General features: G+C 38.1%; 1 non-coding gene across 1 annotated transcript; it reads left to right on the top strand.

Moving 5' to 3' along the window:
* The first annotated feature begins 13,771 nt into the window (after positions 1-13,771).
* Positions 13,772-13,864, top strand: LOC136150408 (small nucleolar RNA SNORD116). The gene has a single exon (XR_010659835.1). It is a non-coding gene; the product is annotated as a small nucleolar RNA SNORD116 (small nucleolar RNA).
* The last annotated feature ends 3,953 nt before the right edge of the window (positions 13,865-17,817 follow it).

The raw sequence follows: 17,817 nt of genomic DNA on the forward strand, positions 1-17,817 counted from the left end.
CAATGAGGCCACTATCAACCTGATATTACAACCAGAAAAAAAAAAAAATCCAAAAAGTTAAGGAGATGGAGGGGAGGGGCAGAAGACCCCAACCACTTGCCTCAACATGCAATATATCTGCAGAGCCACCCCAGCTCCAGAATGCTCCAGAGCATTTGCTGAGGCCTCTGATGCAACTAAACACAGTTTAACTTCTTTTCCTACCAAATCTTGAGCTCCTTACTCTTTTTGGGTGTTACTCCTAAGAGCATCCCCCCAGTGTTCATTCTGCACACAAATCTCTAAGAATCTGTTTCCCAGCAAACTTGGCTTATGACAAATGCTTCTTTAAAAGACAGATCTGGGGACTTTCCTGGTGGTCCAGTGGTTAAGAACCCACTTGCCAATGCAGGGGACATGGGTTCCATCTCTGGTCCAGAAAGATTCTACTTGCCAAGGGGCAACTGGGTTAGTGTACCACAACTATTGAGCCAGGGTACAACAATTGCAGAAGACCACGTGCTCTAGAGCGCATGCTCCACAAGAGAAGCCACTGCAATGAGAAGTCCATATGCTGTAACAAGAGAAAACATGTGTGTGGCACAAAGACCCAGCACAATTATAAAGAAATAAAGAAATAAAAGATTTAAAAAAAATCCAAAAAGAAAATTACAGGCCCCCTGCTAACACAAATGATAAAGAATCTGCCTGAATGTGGGACACCTGGGTTCAGTCCTTGGGTTGGGAACATTCCCTGGAGGAGGGTATGGCAAACCACTTCAGATTTTTTGCCTGGAAAATCCCCATGGACAGAGGAGGCTGGTGGGCTGCAGTCCATGGGGTTGAACAGAGTTGGACATGACTGAGCAACTAAGCACAGCGCATCACTGAAGAACATAGATGCAGAAATCCCTCAGCAAAATACTGGCAATTCAATATTCAATAGATCATACACCATGATGAAGTTGGATTTATTCAAGGATGCAAGAATTCTAAAATATTCACAGAACAATCAGTGACACACCACATTAACAAATTGAAAAAAATATATAAATCATATGATCATCTTGAAAGATGAGGAAAAGTATTTTGACAAAATTCAATACCCATTCATGTTAAAAACTTTCCAGAAAGTTGGCATAGAGGGAACATGCAACAACATATCAATAATAAAGGCCATGCATGACAAACTGATATTCAAGGGTGAAAAAATGAAAGCATTTCCTTTAAGATCAAGGATAAGCCAAAGCATTTCCACTCTCACCACTTTTATTCAATATAGTTTTGGAAATCCTAGCCATGGCAATGTGAAGAAAAAAGAAATGCAAAATAGAAAAAAGGAGGAAAAAATCATCACTGTTTGCAGATGACATGATTTTTGTTGTTGTTTCTCAGTTGCCTAGCTGTGTCCAACTCTCTACAACCCCATGGACTGTAGCTTTCCAGGACTCCCTATCCATCACCAGTTCCTAGAGCTTATGCAAACTCATGTCCATTGAGTCGGTGATGCCATCCAGCCACCTCATCATCTGATGGCTTTTTCTCCTTTTGCACTCAATCTTTCCCAGCATCAGAGACCTTTCCAATGAGTCGTCTGTTTGCATCAGTTCAGTTCAGTCACTAGGTCATGTCCGACTTTTTGTGACCTCATGGACTGCAGCACACCAGGCTTCACAGTCTGTCACCAACTCCAGAAATTGCTCGGACTCAGGTCCATTGAGTCGGTGATGCCCTCCAACCATCTCATCCTCTGTCATCCACTTCTCCTCCTGCCTTCAATCTTTCCCAGCATCAAGGTATTTTACAATGAGTCCGTTCTTACCATTAGGTGGCCCAAGTATTGGAGCGTCAGCCTCAGCATGAGTCCCTCCAATGAATATTCAGGATCGGTTTCCTTTGATATCCTTACAGGGCAAGGGACTCTCAAGAGTCTTTTTCACACCACATTTCAAAAGGATCAATTCTTTAATGACTCAACTCTCAAATCCATATATGACTAATGGAAAGAACATAGCTTTGACTTGATGGACTTTTATTAGCAAAGTAAGGTCTTTGCTTTTTAATATGCTCACTAGGTTTGTCATCCGTTTGCCTCAGATGACCAAAATACTGGAGCTTCAGCTTCAGCATCAGTCCTTCCAGTGAATTTTCAAGATTGATCTCCTCTAAGATTGATTGGTTTAATCTCCTTGCTGTCCAAGAGACTTTCAGGAGTCTCCTCCAGCATGGCAATTCAAAGGCATCGATTATTTGGCATTCTATTTTCTTTATGATCCAGCTCTCACAACCATATGGACCATTGGAAAACCATAGTGCTGCCTTGTTGTGGTGAAGAGGCTTGCATAACTCAATGAAGCTATGAGCCGTGCTATGCAGGGCCACCTAAGATGGACTAGTGATAGCAGATAGTTCTGACAAAATGTGATCCACCAGAGGAGGAAATGGTAAACCACTCCAGTATACTTGCCATGAGAACCTCATGAACTATGTAAAAGGCCAAGAATATATGACATCAAAAGATGACTCCCCTGGGTCTGAAGGCGTCGAATATGCTACTGCAGAAGAGCAGAGGAGAATTACCAATAGCCTCAGAATGAATGAAGCAGCTAGGACAAAGCAGATACAACCCTCAGTTGTAGATGTCTCTGGTGATGAAAGTAAAATCTTATGCTGCAAAGAATAGTATTGTATAGGAACCTAGAATGTTAGACCCATGAATCAAGGAAAATTAGAGGTGGACAAGCAGGAAATAGTAAGAATAAACATCAGGATTCTAGGAATCAGCAAACTAAAATGGATGGGAATGGGTGAATTTAATTCAGATTACCAATATATCTACTACTGTTTGCAAGAATCCTATAGAAGAGACAAAGTAACCCTCATGATCAACAAAAGAATCTGAAATACAGTACCACTAGGGCTCATCAGTGAATTTAGTTAAGTTGCAGAACACAAAACTAATGCACAGAGATCTATTGACCTTCTATACAACAGCAATGAAAGGTCAGAAAGAGAAATTCAAGAAACATTCACATTTACCATTGAATCCAAAAGAATAAAATACCTAGGGGAAGAAAAATCTACCTAAGTAGACAAAGGGGCTTCCCTAGTGGCTCAGATGGTAAAGAATCTACTTGCAATGTGGGAGACAATGGTTTGAGCCCTGAGTTGGGAAGATCCCCTGGAGAAGAGAATGGCTACCCACCCCAGTATTCCTACCTGGAGAATTCCATGGACAGAGGAATTCCATGCACAGACTGTAAGCAGCCTATAGTCCATGGGGTTATAAAGAGTCAGATATGAGTAAGTGACTAACATTTTCACTTTTCACCTTCTTGAAGATAAAAATGCTAGTCTCAAAAACAAAACAACAACAACAAAAAAGACACTGATGAAAGAAACCAAAGAGGACACAAACAGATTGAATGATATTCCATGTTCCTTGGTTGGGTACTATAGTACCCAAGACAGTCTACAGATTCAATGCAATCCCTATCAAATTACCAATGGCATTTTTTTCACAGAATTTGTCTGGAAAAAAAGAAGATCCAAAATAGCCAAAGCAATCTTGAAAAAGGAAAGTGCAACTGAAGGAATCAGGCTCCCTGACTTCAGACCAAATGTCAAAGTTACACTCGAGAAATGGAACAGCATGGTACTGGTATAGAAAGAGAAATATAGATCAATGAAACAGAATGGAAAGCCAGAAAATAAACCTATGGACCTATTGTCAATCAATCCTTGACAAAGGGGTCAAAACTATACAGTTAATGAAAGACAGTCTCTTCAATAAATGTTGCTGGGAAAACTGGACTGTTACATGTGAAAGGATGAAATTAGAAAATCCTAACATCATATACAAAAATAAATTAAAAATAGATTAAAGAACTAAATATAAGACTAGATACTATAAAACTCTTATAGGAAACTATAGGTAGAACATACTTTGACTTAAATTGCAACAATATCTTTTATCAAGCCATATCCTAGAGCAATGGGAATAAAAACAACAATGAAGAAATGGGATCTAATTATATATTAAGATTTACACAGCAAAGAAAGTCAGAGACAAATGGGACACTCAACACACAGAATGGGAGAAAATATATACAAATGATTTGAACAGTATGAGATTAATTTCCAGAATTTACAAATACCTCACGTAGCTTAATATCAAAAAATGGTCAGAGAATCTAAATAGGTGTCTTGCCAAAGAAGACATAAAGATGACCAAGAGACACATGAAAAGATGCTCAATAGGCCAACTATTACAGAAATACAAATCAAAATTACAATGAGATATCAGTCACCTCACACTAGTCAGAATGGCCATCATCAAAAATCTATAAATGGTAAATGCCGGTGAGCTTGTGAGAAAAATAGAACTCTACTAAACTGTTAGTGGGAATGCACATTGGTTCAGCCACTATGTAGAATAGAATGGAGGTTACTTTAAAATCTAATTATAAAGCTACCATAAGGTTCAGCAATCCCATTCCTGGGCATATATCCAGAGAACAACATCATTCAGAAGGATACATGCATCCCAATATTTATTGCAGAAATGTTTACAGTATCAATAACTTCAAGCAGCCTAAATATCCATCAACAGATGAAGAGATAAAGAAGATGTGGTACAAATACACAATGGGATATTATTAATCAATAAACAGAATGAAATAATGTCATTTGCAGCAATTTGGATGATCATGGAGATTATCATACTAAGTGAAGCATATCAGATGGAAAAAGGCAGATATCATGCATTTACTTATAAAACAGACTTACGGATTTCAGAAGGAGTATTTGGTTACAAGGGATGGGATAGATTGGAATTCTGGGGTTGAAATAAGTGAAATGAGTACAATGTGCAATAGTTTGAACATTCTTTGGCATTGTCTCAGGCCAAACTACATGAAGGAACACAGCCTCACCCATCAGAAGAAAATTGGAATAAAGATTTACTGAGCACAGCCCTGCCCATCAGAGCAAGGCCTAGTTTTTCCCACAGCCAGTACTTCCCATCAGGAAGCTTCCACAAACCTCTTCACCTTATCCATCAGAGGACAGACAGAATGAAAACCACAATCACAGAAAACTAACCAAATTGATCACATAGATTACCACCTTGTCTAACAAAATAAAACTATGAGCCATGGCCTGTAGGGTCACTCAAGATAGGTCATGGTGGAGAGTTCTGACAAAACATGGCCCACTGGTAAAGGGAATGGCAAATCACTTCATCTTTCTTGCCTTGAGAACTGCATGAACAGTATGAAAAAGCAAAAATATATGACACTGAAAGATTAAACCCCCAGGTCGGTAGGTGCCCAATATGCTACTGGAGAAGAGTGGAGAAATAACTTAAGAAACAATGAAAAGAGGTAGCCAAAGGGAAAACAATTCCCAGTTGTGGATGCGACTTGTGATGGAACTAAAGTCCAATTCTGTAAGAGCAATATTACATAGAAACCTGGAATGTTAGGTGCATGAATCAAGGTAAATTGAAAGTGGTCAAACAGATGGCAAGAAGAACAGCAGCATTTTAAAAATCAGTGAACTAAATGGACTGGAATGGGGGAATTTAACTCAGATGATCATTATATCCTCTACTGTGGGTAATAATACCTTAGAAGAAATAAGAGTAGCCCTCATAGTCAACAAAAGAGCCCAAAATCAAGTACTGGGTGTAATCTCAAAAACAACAGAGTGATCTCTATTCATTTCCAAGGCAACCCAATTAATATAACAGTAAACCAAGCCTATGCCTTAACCAGTAATGCTGAAGAAGCTGAAGTTGAATGGGTCTATGAAGACCTACAAGACCTTCCAGAATTAACATCCCCAAAATATGTCCTTTTCATCCTGGAGCACTGGAATGCAAAAATAGGAGGTCAAAAGATTCCTGGAATAACAGCCAAAGTTGGTCTTGGAGTACAAAATGACACAGGACAAAGGCTAACATAATTTTGCCAAGAGAACACACTGTTCACAAAACACCCTCTTCCAAAAACACAAGAGAAGTCTCTACATATGGGCATCACCAGATGGTCAATACTGAAATCAGATTGATTATATTCTTTGCAGCCAAACACGGAGAAGCTCTATACATCAAGCAAGAACAGGATCTGACTGTGGCTCAGATCAAAAACTCCTTATGACAAAATCCAGATGTAAATTGAAGAAAGTAGAGAAAACCACTAGATCATTCAAGTATGACTTGAATCAAATTCCTTATATTTATACAGTGGAAATGACAATAGATTCAAAGGATTAGATCTGATAGACAGAGTTCCTGAAGAACTATCAATGGAGGTTCATGACACTGTACAGGAGGCAGTGATCAAGATCATCCACAAGAAAAAGAAATGCAAAAAAGCAAAATGGTTGTCTGAGGAGGCCTTACAAATAACTGAGAAAAGAAAAGAAGCCAAAGGCAAAGGAGTAAAGGAAAGATATACCCATTTGAATGCAGAGTTCCAAGGAATATCAAGAAGAGATAAAGTCTTTCTTAGTGATCAAGGAAATAGAGGAAAGCAATAGAATGGAACAAACTAGAGATCTCTTCAAGAAAGCTAGATATACCAAGGGAACATTTCATGCAAAGATGAGCTCAATAAATGACAGAAATTTTATGGACCTAAGAGAAACAGAACGTATTAAGAAGAGGTGGGAAAAATCTACAGAAGAACTATACAAAAAATATCTTCATGACCCAGATAACCATGATGGTGTGATCAGCCACCTAGAGCCAGACATCCTGGAGTCCAGAGTCAAGTGGGTCTTAGCACCCATCACTACAAACAAGGCTAGTGGAGGTGATGGAATTCCAGTTGAGCTATTTCAAATCCTAAAAGATGATGCTGTGTAAATGCTGCACTCAAAATGTCAGCAAATTTGGAAAACTCAGCAGTGGCCACAGGACTGGAAAAAGTCAGATCTCACTCCAATATAAAAGAAAGGCAATGTCAAAGAATGTTCAAACTAATGTACAATTGCACTCATCTCACACACTAGCAAAATAATGCTCCAAATTATCCAAGTCAGGCTTCAACTGTGAACTTCCAGATGTTCAAGCTGGATTTAGAAAGGCAGGGGAACCAGAGATCAAATTGCCAACATCCACTGGATCATTGAAAAGGAAGAAAGTTCCAGAAAAACATCTACTTCTGTTTTTATTGACTACACCAAAGTCTTTGACTGTGTGGGCCACAACAAGCTGTGAAAAATTCTTAAAGAGATGGGAATACCAGACCACCTTACCTGACCCCTGACAAGTCTGTATGAAGGTCAAAATGCAACAATTAGAACTGGACATGGAACAGACTGGTTCCAAATTGGGAAGAAGGAGGTCAAGGCTGTATATTGCCATCCTGCTTATTTAACTTATATGCAGAGTACATCATGATGATGATGCAGAGAACATCATGGGAAATGATGGGCTGGATGAAGCCCAAGCTGGAATCAAGATTGCCGAGAGAAATGCAATAACCTCAGATTTGCAGATGACAGCAACCTTATGGCAGAAAGCGAAGAAAAACTAAAAAGCCTCTTGATGAAAGTGAAAGAGGAGAGTGAAAATGTTGGTTTAAAACTCAACATTTAAAAACTAGGATCATGGCTACCAGCCCTATCATTTCATAGCAAATCGATGGGGGAACAATGGAAACAGTGACAGACTTTATTCTCTGGGGTCCCCAAATCACTGCAGATGGTGACTGCAACCATGAAATTAAAAGACACTTGCTCCTTGGAAGAAAAGCTATGACCAAACTAGATAGCTTATTACAAAGCACCTTTGCTGACAAAAATCTATCTAGTCAAAGCTCTGGTTTTTCCAGTAGTCATGTATGGTTGTGAGAGTTGGATTATAAAGAAAGCTTAGTGCTGAAGAACTGATGCTTTTGAAATATGGTGTTGGAGATGACTCTTGAGAGTTCCTTGGACTGCAAGATCAACACAGTCAATCCTAAAGGAAATCAGTCCTGAATAATTATTACAAGGACTGATGCTGAAGCTCCAATACTTTGGATACCTGATGAGAAGAACTGATTCATTGTAAAAGACTCTGATTCTGGGCAATATTGAAGCCAGGGGGAGAAGGGGATGACAGTTGGATGGAATCACTGACTTGATGACCACGAGTTTGAGCAAGCTCTGGGATTTGGTGATGAATAGGGAAGCCTGGCTTGCTGTATTCCATGGGGTCACAAAGAGTTGGACACGACTGGCTGACTGAACTGACTTACTGAACGTGCTACACTCAGCATGACAGCAATTTTGGAAAACTCAGCAGTGGCCACAGGAGTGGGGATGCCAATTTTCATCCCAATTCCAAAGTAGGGCAATACCAAAGACTGTTCAAATTACTGTGCAATTGCTGACATCTCACATACTATCAAAGTAATGCTCAAAATTCTCCAAATTGCACTTCAATAGTATGTGAACCAAGAACTTCTGGATATTCAAGCTGCATTTTGAAAATGCAGAGGAAACAGAGATCAAATTGCCAGCATTTGCTAGATCATAGAAAAAGCAAGAGAATTCCAGAAAAAAAATCTGCTTCATTGATTATGCTAAAGCTTTTGACTGTGTGAACCACAAGAAATGGTGGAAAGTTCCTAAAGCGATGTGAATACCAGAACAGGTTATCTGCCTTCAAGAAATCTGTATGCAGGTGAATAAGCAGCAGTTAGAACCAGACATGGAACAATGGGTTGGTTCCAAAGTGGGAAATGTGTACATCAAGGCTGTATATTATCACACTGCTTATTTAACTTTTATGCAGAGTATATCATATGAAATGTTGTGCTGGATGAAGCACAGATATAATCCTTCTAGTGTGTTTTTCATTTTATCTAATTCATTCTCCATTTATAACTCGTTATTTTTCTTGTTTTTTTCTAATCTAGTTAAAATTCTCACTGTTTTCAGTCCTTTTTCCTAATTCATTTACCTTTCTTAATACAGATCTTTGTACTATTTGGCTTTCCTAGTGGCTCAGTTGGTAAAGAATCTGCCTGCAATGCAGAAGACCCAGATTCAGTCCCTGGGCCAGGAAGATCCCCTGGAGAATGAAATGGTTATTTACCTGGTAAATTGCTTATTTCTCCCACAATAGTTTGTTTGTTTCTGGAAGTTTCTCTTGCTCGTTCAATTGAGACAAATGCCTATGTATTGTCATTTTGCTTAAATTTTCCTATATCTATGAAATTAGGTAAAACAGGTTCCTACTGTGGTCTTGAAGGAATGTCCTTGGCTAGGGCCATATTTATACAGTCTGTGTGTACCCAGTGGCCTTAGGTGGAAGAGACAGATTTGATGTGAATACAAGTCATCATATCTTTCTGCAGAATATCTAGCAGCTATTACCTTGGTTGGAGATGTGGCTGGAAATTAAGGGGCTAGGGCAAGAGCCCTAGTGGGTCTTCCCCCATCCTATGCCCATCACCTCCATATTGGGGGTACAGTCATATCCCAGGTTGCTGTAACAGAAGCCCTGAAGATCAGTCCATTGGCTCCAAGTATTGGCCCTGGAAACCTCACCCTCTGAGAGAGCACTGCTGGAACACAAAAGGCTGATGTGGGCACTTGGCATGGTTCTTGGAACAGGCTGTGGTGGTCTGACCAGGGTCTGAGACCCAGGCTTGTTCTGATGCATTGACTGTATGAGCATCAGTAATGGCTGACCCCACCCTTCTCAGATGCAACTTCAGGCCTCTGCTGCCTCTATGTCTCACAGCCAAACCCTTACTTCACTGTGGTGCTAACTTGTGAAATAAACAGGACTGGAGCCTTCACCCAACCTGTGCCCGGACTTTCACATTGGCAGTCATGGGAAACCAGCTAGTCACTGGAGAAGCTTTTAATCCTTCCTTTCTGCCCTGTTTTGAGAACAATCAAAGATGTACATGCTACTCATGAACTGACTCTAGGCTTCCCATAGCCCTCCTGTTAGTTTCACTGATTCTCCATCCAGTCAAAGGGATTCATATTTTCTGTGTATAATGCCAGGTCTGGGGATCTCAACATGAGGTTCAAACCACTTACTCCCCAGAGAGTATCTCCATCTATGTAGTCTCCCTTTTCCTCTGAGTTTGCTCCAAGGGGCATAGTTCAATCCCTGACTGCTTCTTTTAAATTTCTACCTGATTCCACATGGATCTTCCTTACAGTCTTAGTTATATAGAAGTAATTCCGCCAGGGTCCACTTCATTTTTAGAAAGAATTTCTCTACATGTATTTTTGATTTGTTCATGGAGAGATGTGAGTTCTATGTCCTCTTTATTGTCTATGTCCATCTTTATCTTTCTTCCTATATTTTGTTTTTTAACAGACTCTTTTGAATACCAATTTAATTTTTTTCTAAATGTCAACACATATTAGATTTTACATTTCCTGTTTACTTTATGCCAAATATAAAGGCAAAACAAAAAACAAACTTTGCCTGATCCAAAGTTTAATATACTCTCTACATGTTTTCTTCTAGATGTTTGTATTTTTAGGTTTTATATTTTCATCTGTATTCCAATGCCAATAATGCATATGATAAAGGAAGATAGATGGAGATTCTTTTTTACCTATTTTTTCCCCATTTCAAAATTGCTGTCTTATTGCTTCAACAAAATATGGTAAAAATATATATATTTTCAACTGAATTATTTTGGTACTTCAATTTACATCAAGTAGCCATATATCTGTGGGTCATGTTCGGAACTCTCTGAAGATGTGTGTCTATATATTCAGAACTCTGTGTCACTGACCTATGTATCTATATCAAAGGTCAAAAAATAAGTTTTGATGACATTCTCCAAGATTATGTATAAAGAAAATAATTTTATTGGCCAAAGTAGTTCTCACGGATGCCCAACCCACTTTATTTTTAAACTAATGGTAAAACTGGGTAAATATGTCCCCAATTTCTTTTTTTTTTTTAAATGTGCAAACATTTAAAAAAATCTATACATAAACTTTTTTTAAAAATGCAAAAGTAAACAACAACAACAACAACAAAATGACCTTGAAAATCTACTCTAGATGATATGATTCTAGTCACAGGTAATATTTAAGAAGGCCAGAGGATACCAGGCAGCAGGAGGAAATAAATTGCAGTGGCAGACTTTTTTTCTCCCCTTCTCTGTTGACAAAACTGGTTCTGCCTAACTTTTTTATTCTTTTCTTTTCTCAAACCTGGAGTTGATAATGGCTCAACAAACCAGTTTTCACGTCAATTGCTTTATGGTCAGGGAAGACACATCTTGTGCCATCCTATCTCAAAAATGCATATTGTGGGAAAGGGGCTTGGTGAAACTCCCTCAGCCTTGAGATGTTTCTTTTATCTGATTAGAAGCTCATGAGCAGATGTAAAATGCCTTGCTAAAAACTATCAAGGGAGCACTCTTTCTGTCTCCTTCTGATGCCCATGTCAGAAGCTCTCCCTATCTTTATCATACTTTAATTAAACTTTGCTATACAGAATCTCCACATCGTCAAGGCTTGTCTCTGCCCCTGGATCGAGATCCGCTCCTCCAGAGGTCACGAATCCTGGCATAACACATGGCTTGCAGCAACAACCTTCCATAGGAAATGCAGTAGACTTACTATTCTTTACTGTCAACAAAATTAACAACATCTAAGGAAATAGTATTTATCTCAGGAAGGAATTGTCAGAAAGAGACCAAAAGAGAGAGAAAGAAAAACAAACAAGTAGATTCCCTATCTCCTCCTCTTTTGTTTGACTTGGTGGGCTTTTTCCATGTTCCTTTACCTGTTGGGTATTTCTCTGCCTTTTCATCTTGTTTAGATTGCTGTGTCTGAAGTGGGCTTTCTGTATTCTGGAGGTCTGTGGTTCCTTTTTATTGTGGAGGTTTTACCCAGTGGGTGGGGTTAGATGATTGGCTTGTCAAGGTTTCCTGGTTAGCGAAGCTTGCGTCAGTGTTCTGGTGCGTGGATCTTGATTTCTTCCTTTGGAGAACAATGGAGTGCCCAGTAATGAGTTTTGAGATGGGCCTGTGTGTTAGGTGTGACCTTGGGCAGTCTGTATGTTGATGTTCAGGGCTATGATCCTGCGTTGCTGGAGAATTTGCATGGTATGTCGTGCTCTAAAACTTATTGGCTCTTGGGTGGTGGTTGGTTTCAGTGTAGGTATGGAGGCTTTTGGACAGTCAAGAATTTAGAATAATGATAATAAAAATGATCCAAAATCTTGAAAGCAAAATGGAGTTACAGATAAATAGCCTGGAGACAAAGATTGAAAAAATGTAAAAAATGTTTAATAAAGACCTAGAAGAAATAAAAGAGTCAATTAAAAATGAATAATGCAATGAATGAGATCAAAAACACTCTGGAGGGAGCCAAGAGTAGAATAACAGAGACAGAAGATAGGATAAGTGAGGTAGAAGATAAAATGGTGGAAATAAATGAAGCAGAGAGGAAAAAAGAAAAAAGGATCAAAAGAAATGAGGATAACCTCAGGGACCTCTGGGACAATGTGAAACGCCCCAACATTCGAATCATAGGAGTCCCAGAAGAAGAAGACAAAAAGAAAGGCCATGAGAAAATACTCGAGGAGATAATAGCTGAAAACTTCCCTAAAATGGGGAAGGAAATAGCCACCCAAGTCCAAGAAACCCAGAGAGTCCCAAACAGGATAAACCCAAGGTGAAACACACCAAGACACATATTAATCAAATTAACAAAGATCAAACACAAAGAACAAATACTAAAAGCAGCAAGGGAGAAGCAACAAATAACACACAAAGGGATTCCTCTAAGGATAACAGCTGATCTATCAATAGAAACCCTCCAGGCCAGAAGGGAATGGCAGGACATACTGAAAGTAATGAAAGAGAATAACCTACAACCTAGATTACTGTACCCAGCAAGGATCTCATTCAGATATGAAGGAGAATTCAAAAGCTTTACAGACAAGCAAAAGCTGAGAGAATTTAGCACCACCAAACCAGCTCTTCAACAAATGCTAAAGGACCTTCTCTAGACAGGAAATGCAGAACGGTTGTATAAACGTGAACCCAAAACAACAAATTAAATGGCAACGGGACCACACCTATCAATAATTATCTTAAATGTAAATGGGTTGAATGCCCCAACCAAAAGACAAAGATTGGCTGAATGGATACAAAAACAAGACCCCTATATATGGTGTCTACAAGAGATCCACCTCAAAACAAGAGACACATACAGACTAAAAGTTAAGGTCTGGAAAAAAATATTTCACGCAAACGGAGACCAAAAGAAAGCAGGAGTTGCAATACTCATATCAGACAAAATAGACTTTCACGTAAAGGATGTGAAAAGAGACAAAGAAGGACACTACATAATGATCAAAGGATCAATCCAAGAAGAGGATATAACAATTATAAATATATATGCACCCAACATAGGAGAACCGCAATATGTCCGGCAAACACAAACGAGTATGAAAGAGGAAACTAATAGTAACACAATAATAGTGGGAGACTTTAACACCCCACTCACAACTATGGATAGATCAACTAAACAGAAAATTAACAAGGAAACACAAACCTTAAATGACACAATGGACCAGCTAGACCTAATTGATATCTATAGGACATATCACCCCAAAACAATCAACTTCACCTTTTTCTCAAGTGCACACGGAACCTTCTCCAGAATAGATCACATCTAGACCATAAATCTGGTCTTGGAAAATTCAAAAAAATTGAAACCATTCCAGTCATCTTGTCTGACCACAGTGCAGTAAGATTAGATCTCAATTACAGGGAAAAAATTGTTAAAAATTCAAACATATGGATCGATGACGACACCCTCTCATGCATTCCTTGGAAAATCTGAACAACATGAGTGAGAACTCACTACCGTCTCCTCATCGAAACTGAGGTCCAGCACGTAAAAAAAAAAAAAAAAAAAAAAAAAAAATTCAAACATATGGAGGCTAAATAACACGCTTCTGAGTAACCAACAAATCATAGAAGAAATCACAAAAGAAATCAAAATATGTATAGAAATGAATGAAAATGAAAACAAAACAACCCAAAAATTATGGGACACTGTAAAAGCAGTGCTAAGGGGAAGGTTCATAGCATTACAGGCTTACATCAAGAAACAAGAAAAAAGCCAAATAAATAACCTAACTCTACACCTAAAGCAATTAGAGAAGGAAGAAATGAAGAACCCCAGGGCTAGCAGAAGGAAAGAAATCTTAAAAATTATGGCAGAAATAAATGCAAAAGAAACTAAAGAGACCATAGCAAAAATCAACAAAGCTAAAAGCTGGTTTTTTGAAAAAATAAACAAAATTGACAAACCATTAGCAAGATTCATTAAGAAACAACGAGAGAAGAACCAAATTAACAAAATTAGAAATGAAAATGGAGAGATGACAGCAGACAACACTGAAATACAAAGAATCATAAGAGACTACTACCAGCAGCTCTATGCCAGTAAAAGGAACAACTTGAATGAAATTGACAAATTCTTAGAAAAGTATGACTTTCCAAAACTGAACCAGGAAGAAATAGAAGATCTTAACAGAACCATCACAAGCAAGGAAATCGAAACTGTAATCAGAAATCTTCCAGCAAACAAAAGCGCAGGACCAGATGGCTTCACAGCTGAATTCTACCAAAAATTTAGAGAAGAGCTAACAACTATCTTACTCAAACTCTTCCAGAAAATTGCAGATGAAGGTAAACTTCCAAACTCATTCTATGAGGCCACCATCACCCTAATTCAAAAGCCAGACAAAGATGCCACAAAAAAAGAAAAATACAGGCCAATATCACTAATGAACATAGATGTAAAAATCCTTAACAAAATTCTAGCAAACAGAATCCAACAGCATATTGAAAAAATCATGCACCATGACCAAGTGGACTTTAACCCAGGAATGCAAGGATTCTTTAATATCTGCAAATCAATCAACGAAATACACCACATTAACAAATAGGAAGATAAAAACCATATGATTATCTCAATAGATGCAGAGAAAGCCTTTGACAAAATTCAACACTCATTTATGGTTAAAACTCTCCAGAAAGCAGGAATAGAAGGAACATACCTCAACATAATAAAAGCTATATATGACAGCAAGCATCACCCTCAATGGTGAAAAATTGAAAGCATTTCCCCTGAAATCAGGAGCAAGACAAGGATGCCCACTCTCACCACTACTATTCAACATAGTGTTGGAAGTTTTGGCCACAGCAATCAGAGCAGAAAAACAAGTAAAAGGAATCCAGATAGGAAAAGAAGAAGTGAAACTCTTGCTGTTTGCAGATGACATGATCCTCTACATAGAAAACCCTAAAGACTCTACCAGAAAATTACTAGAGCTAATTAATGAATATAGTAAAGTTGCAGGATATAAAATTAACACACAGAAATTCCTTGCATTCCTATATACTAACAATGAAAAAGCAGAAAGGGAAATTAAGGAAACAATACCATTCACCATTGCAACAAAAAGAATAAAATACTTAGGAGTATATCTACCTAAAGAAATGAAAGACGTATACATAGAAAATTATAAAACACTGATGAAAGAAATCAAAGAGGACACAAATAGATGGAGAAACATACCATGTTCATGGATTGGAAGAATCAATATTGTCGAAATGGCTATTCTACCCAAAGCAATCTATAGATTCAATGCAATCCCTATCAAGCTATCAACCGTATTTTTCACAGAACTAGAACAAATAATTTCACAATTTGTATGGAAATACAAAAAACCTCGAATAGCCAAAGTAATCTTGAGAAAGAAGAATGGAACTGGAGGAATCAACCTGCCTGACTTCAGACTCTACTACAAAGCCACAGTTATCAAGAAAGTATGGAACTGGCACAAAGACAGAAATATAGATCAATGGAACAGAATAGAAAGCCCAGAGATAAATCCACGAACCTATGGACACCTTATCTTTGACAAAGGAGGCAAGGATATACAATGGAAAAAAGACAACCTCTTTAACAAGTGGTGCTGGGAAAACTGGTCAACCACTTGTAGAAGAATGAAACTAGAACACTTTCTAACACCATACACAAAAATAAACTCAAAATGGATTAAAGATCTAAATGTAAGACCAGAAACTATAAAACCCCTAGAGGAGAACATAGGCAAAACACTATCCGACATAAATCACAGCAAGATCTTCTATGACCCACCTCCCAGAATATTGGAAATAAAAGCAAAAATAAACAAATGGGACCTAATGAAACTTAAAAGCTTCTGCACAACAAAGGAAACTATAAGTAAGGTGAAAAGACAGCCCTCAGATTGGGAGAAAATAATAGCAAATGAGGAAACAAAGGATTAATTTCAAAAATATACAAGCAACTCCTGAAGGTCAATTCCAGAAAAATAAATGACCCAATCAAAAAAATGGGCCAAAGAACTAAACAGACATTTCTCCAAAGAAGACATACAGATGGCTAACAAACACATGAAAAGATGGTCAACATCACTCATTATTAGAGAAATGCAAGTCAAAACCACAATGAGGTACCATTACACGCCAGTCAGGATGGTTGCTATCCAAAAGTCTACAAACAATAAATGCTGGAGAGGGTGTGGGGAAAAGGGAACCCTCTTACACTGTTGGTGGGATTGCGAACTAGTACAGCCACTATGGAAAACAGTGTGGAGATATCTTAAAAAACTGGAAATAGAGCTGCCATATGACCCAGCAATACCACTTCTGGGCATACACACTGAGGAATCCAGATCTGAAAGTGACACGTGCACCCCAATGTTCATTGCAGATCTGTTTATAATAGCCAGGACATGGAAGCAGCCTAGATGCCCATCAGCAGATGAATGGATAAGGAAGCTGTGGTACATATACACCATGGAATATTACTCAGCCGTTAAAACAATTCATTTGAATCAGTTCTGATGAGATGGATGAAACTGGAGCCCATTATACAGAGTGAGGTGAGCCAGAAAGATAAGGAACATTACAGTATACTAACACATATATATGAAATTTAGAAAGATGGTAATGATAACACTATATGCAAAAGAGTAAAAGAGACACAGAAGTACAGAACAGACTTTTGAACTCTGTGGGAGAAGGTGAGGGTGGGATGTTTCAAAAGAACAGCATGTATGTTATCTATGGTGAAACAGATCACTAGCCCCGGTGGGATGCATGAGTCAAGTGCTCGGGCATGTTGGGCTGGGAAGACCCAGAGGAATCGGGTGGAGAGGGAGGTGGGAGGGGGGATCAGGATGGGGAATACGTGTAACTCTATGGCTGATTCATATCAATGTATGACAAAACCCACTGAAAAATAAAAAAATAAAAAATAAAAAAAGAGAAAAAAACAAACAAACAAACAGAAAAAAAACACACAAATGTGTAACGTGAACTGGTAGTGATAAATAAATGATAAATATAGTTACATATCTGACAATGGATTTGTATCAGAATACTTATAGAATTCTCACTACTAAGTTATAAGAAATTAAATAAGTAAAATTAGCAAATACTGATAGGTAAAATTAAAAAAAAAAAAAAAAAAACACTCTTCACCAAAGAAATGCACAGGTTACAAATAAGCACACAAGTAGATGCTTGACATCATTACTCATTAAGAAAAAGCAGACTAACATCAAAATGAGATACACATCAATCATAAAGGCTAAAATTTAAAAGGCTGATGATACAAACACTGGGAGTATAAGCATAATAACTAAGTTTATACTCTGATGGTAGAACTGTAAAATGGTACATCCACTTTGGAAAATGCTTTAGCTATTTCTTAAGAAATTAGACATAAACTTACCACATGACAGAGCCGTCCCACTCTTTGATATTTATCCACGATAAATAA

This window comes from Muntiacus reevesi, chromosome 18 (genome assembly GCF_963930625.1).
Source record: "Muntiacus reevesi chromosome 18, mMunRee1.1, whole genome shotgun sequence".
NCBI lineage: Eukaryota > Metazoa > Chordata > Mammalia > Artiodactyla > Cervidae > Muntiacus > Muntiacus reevesi.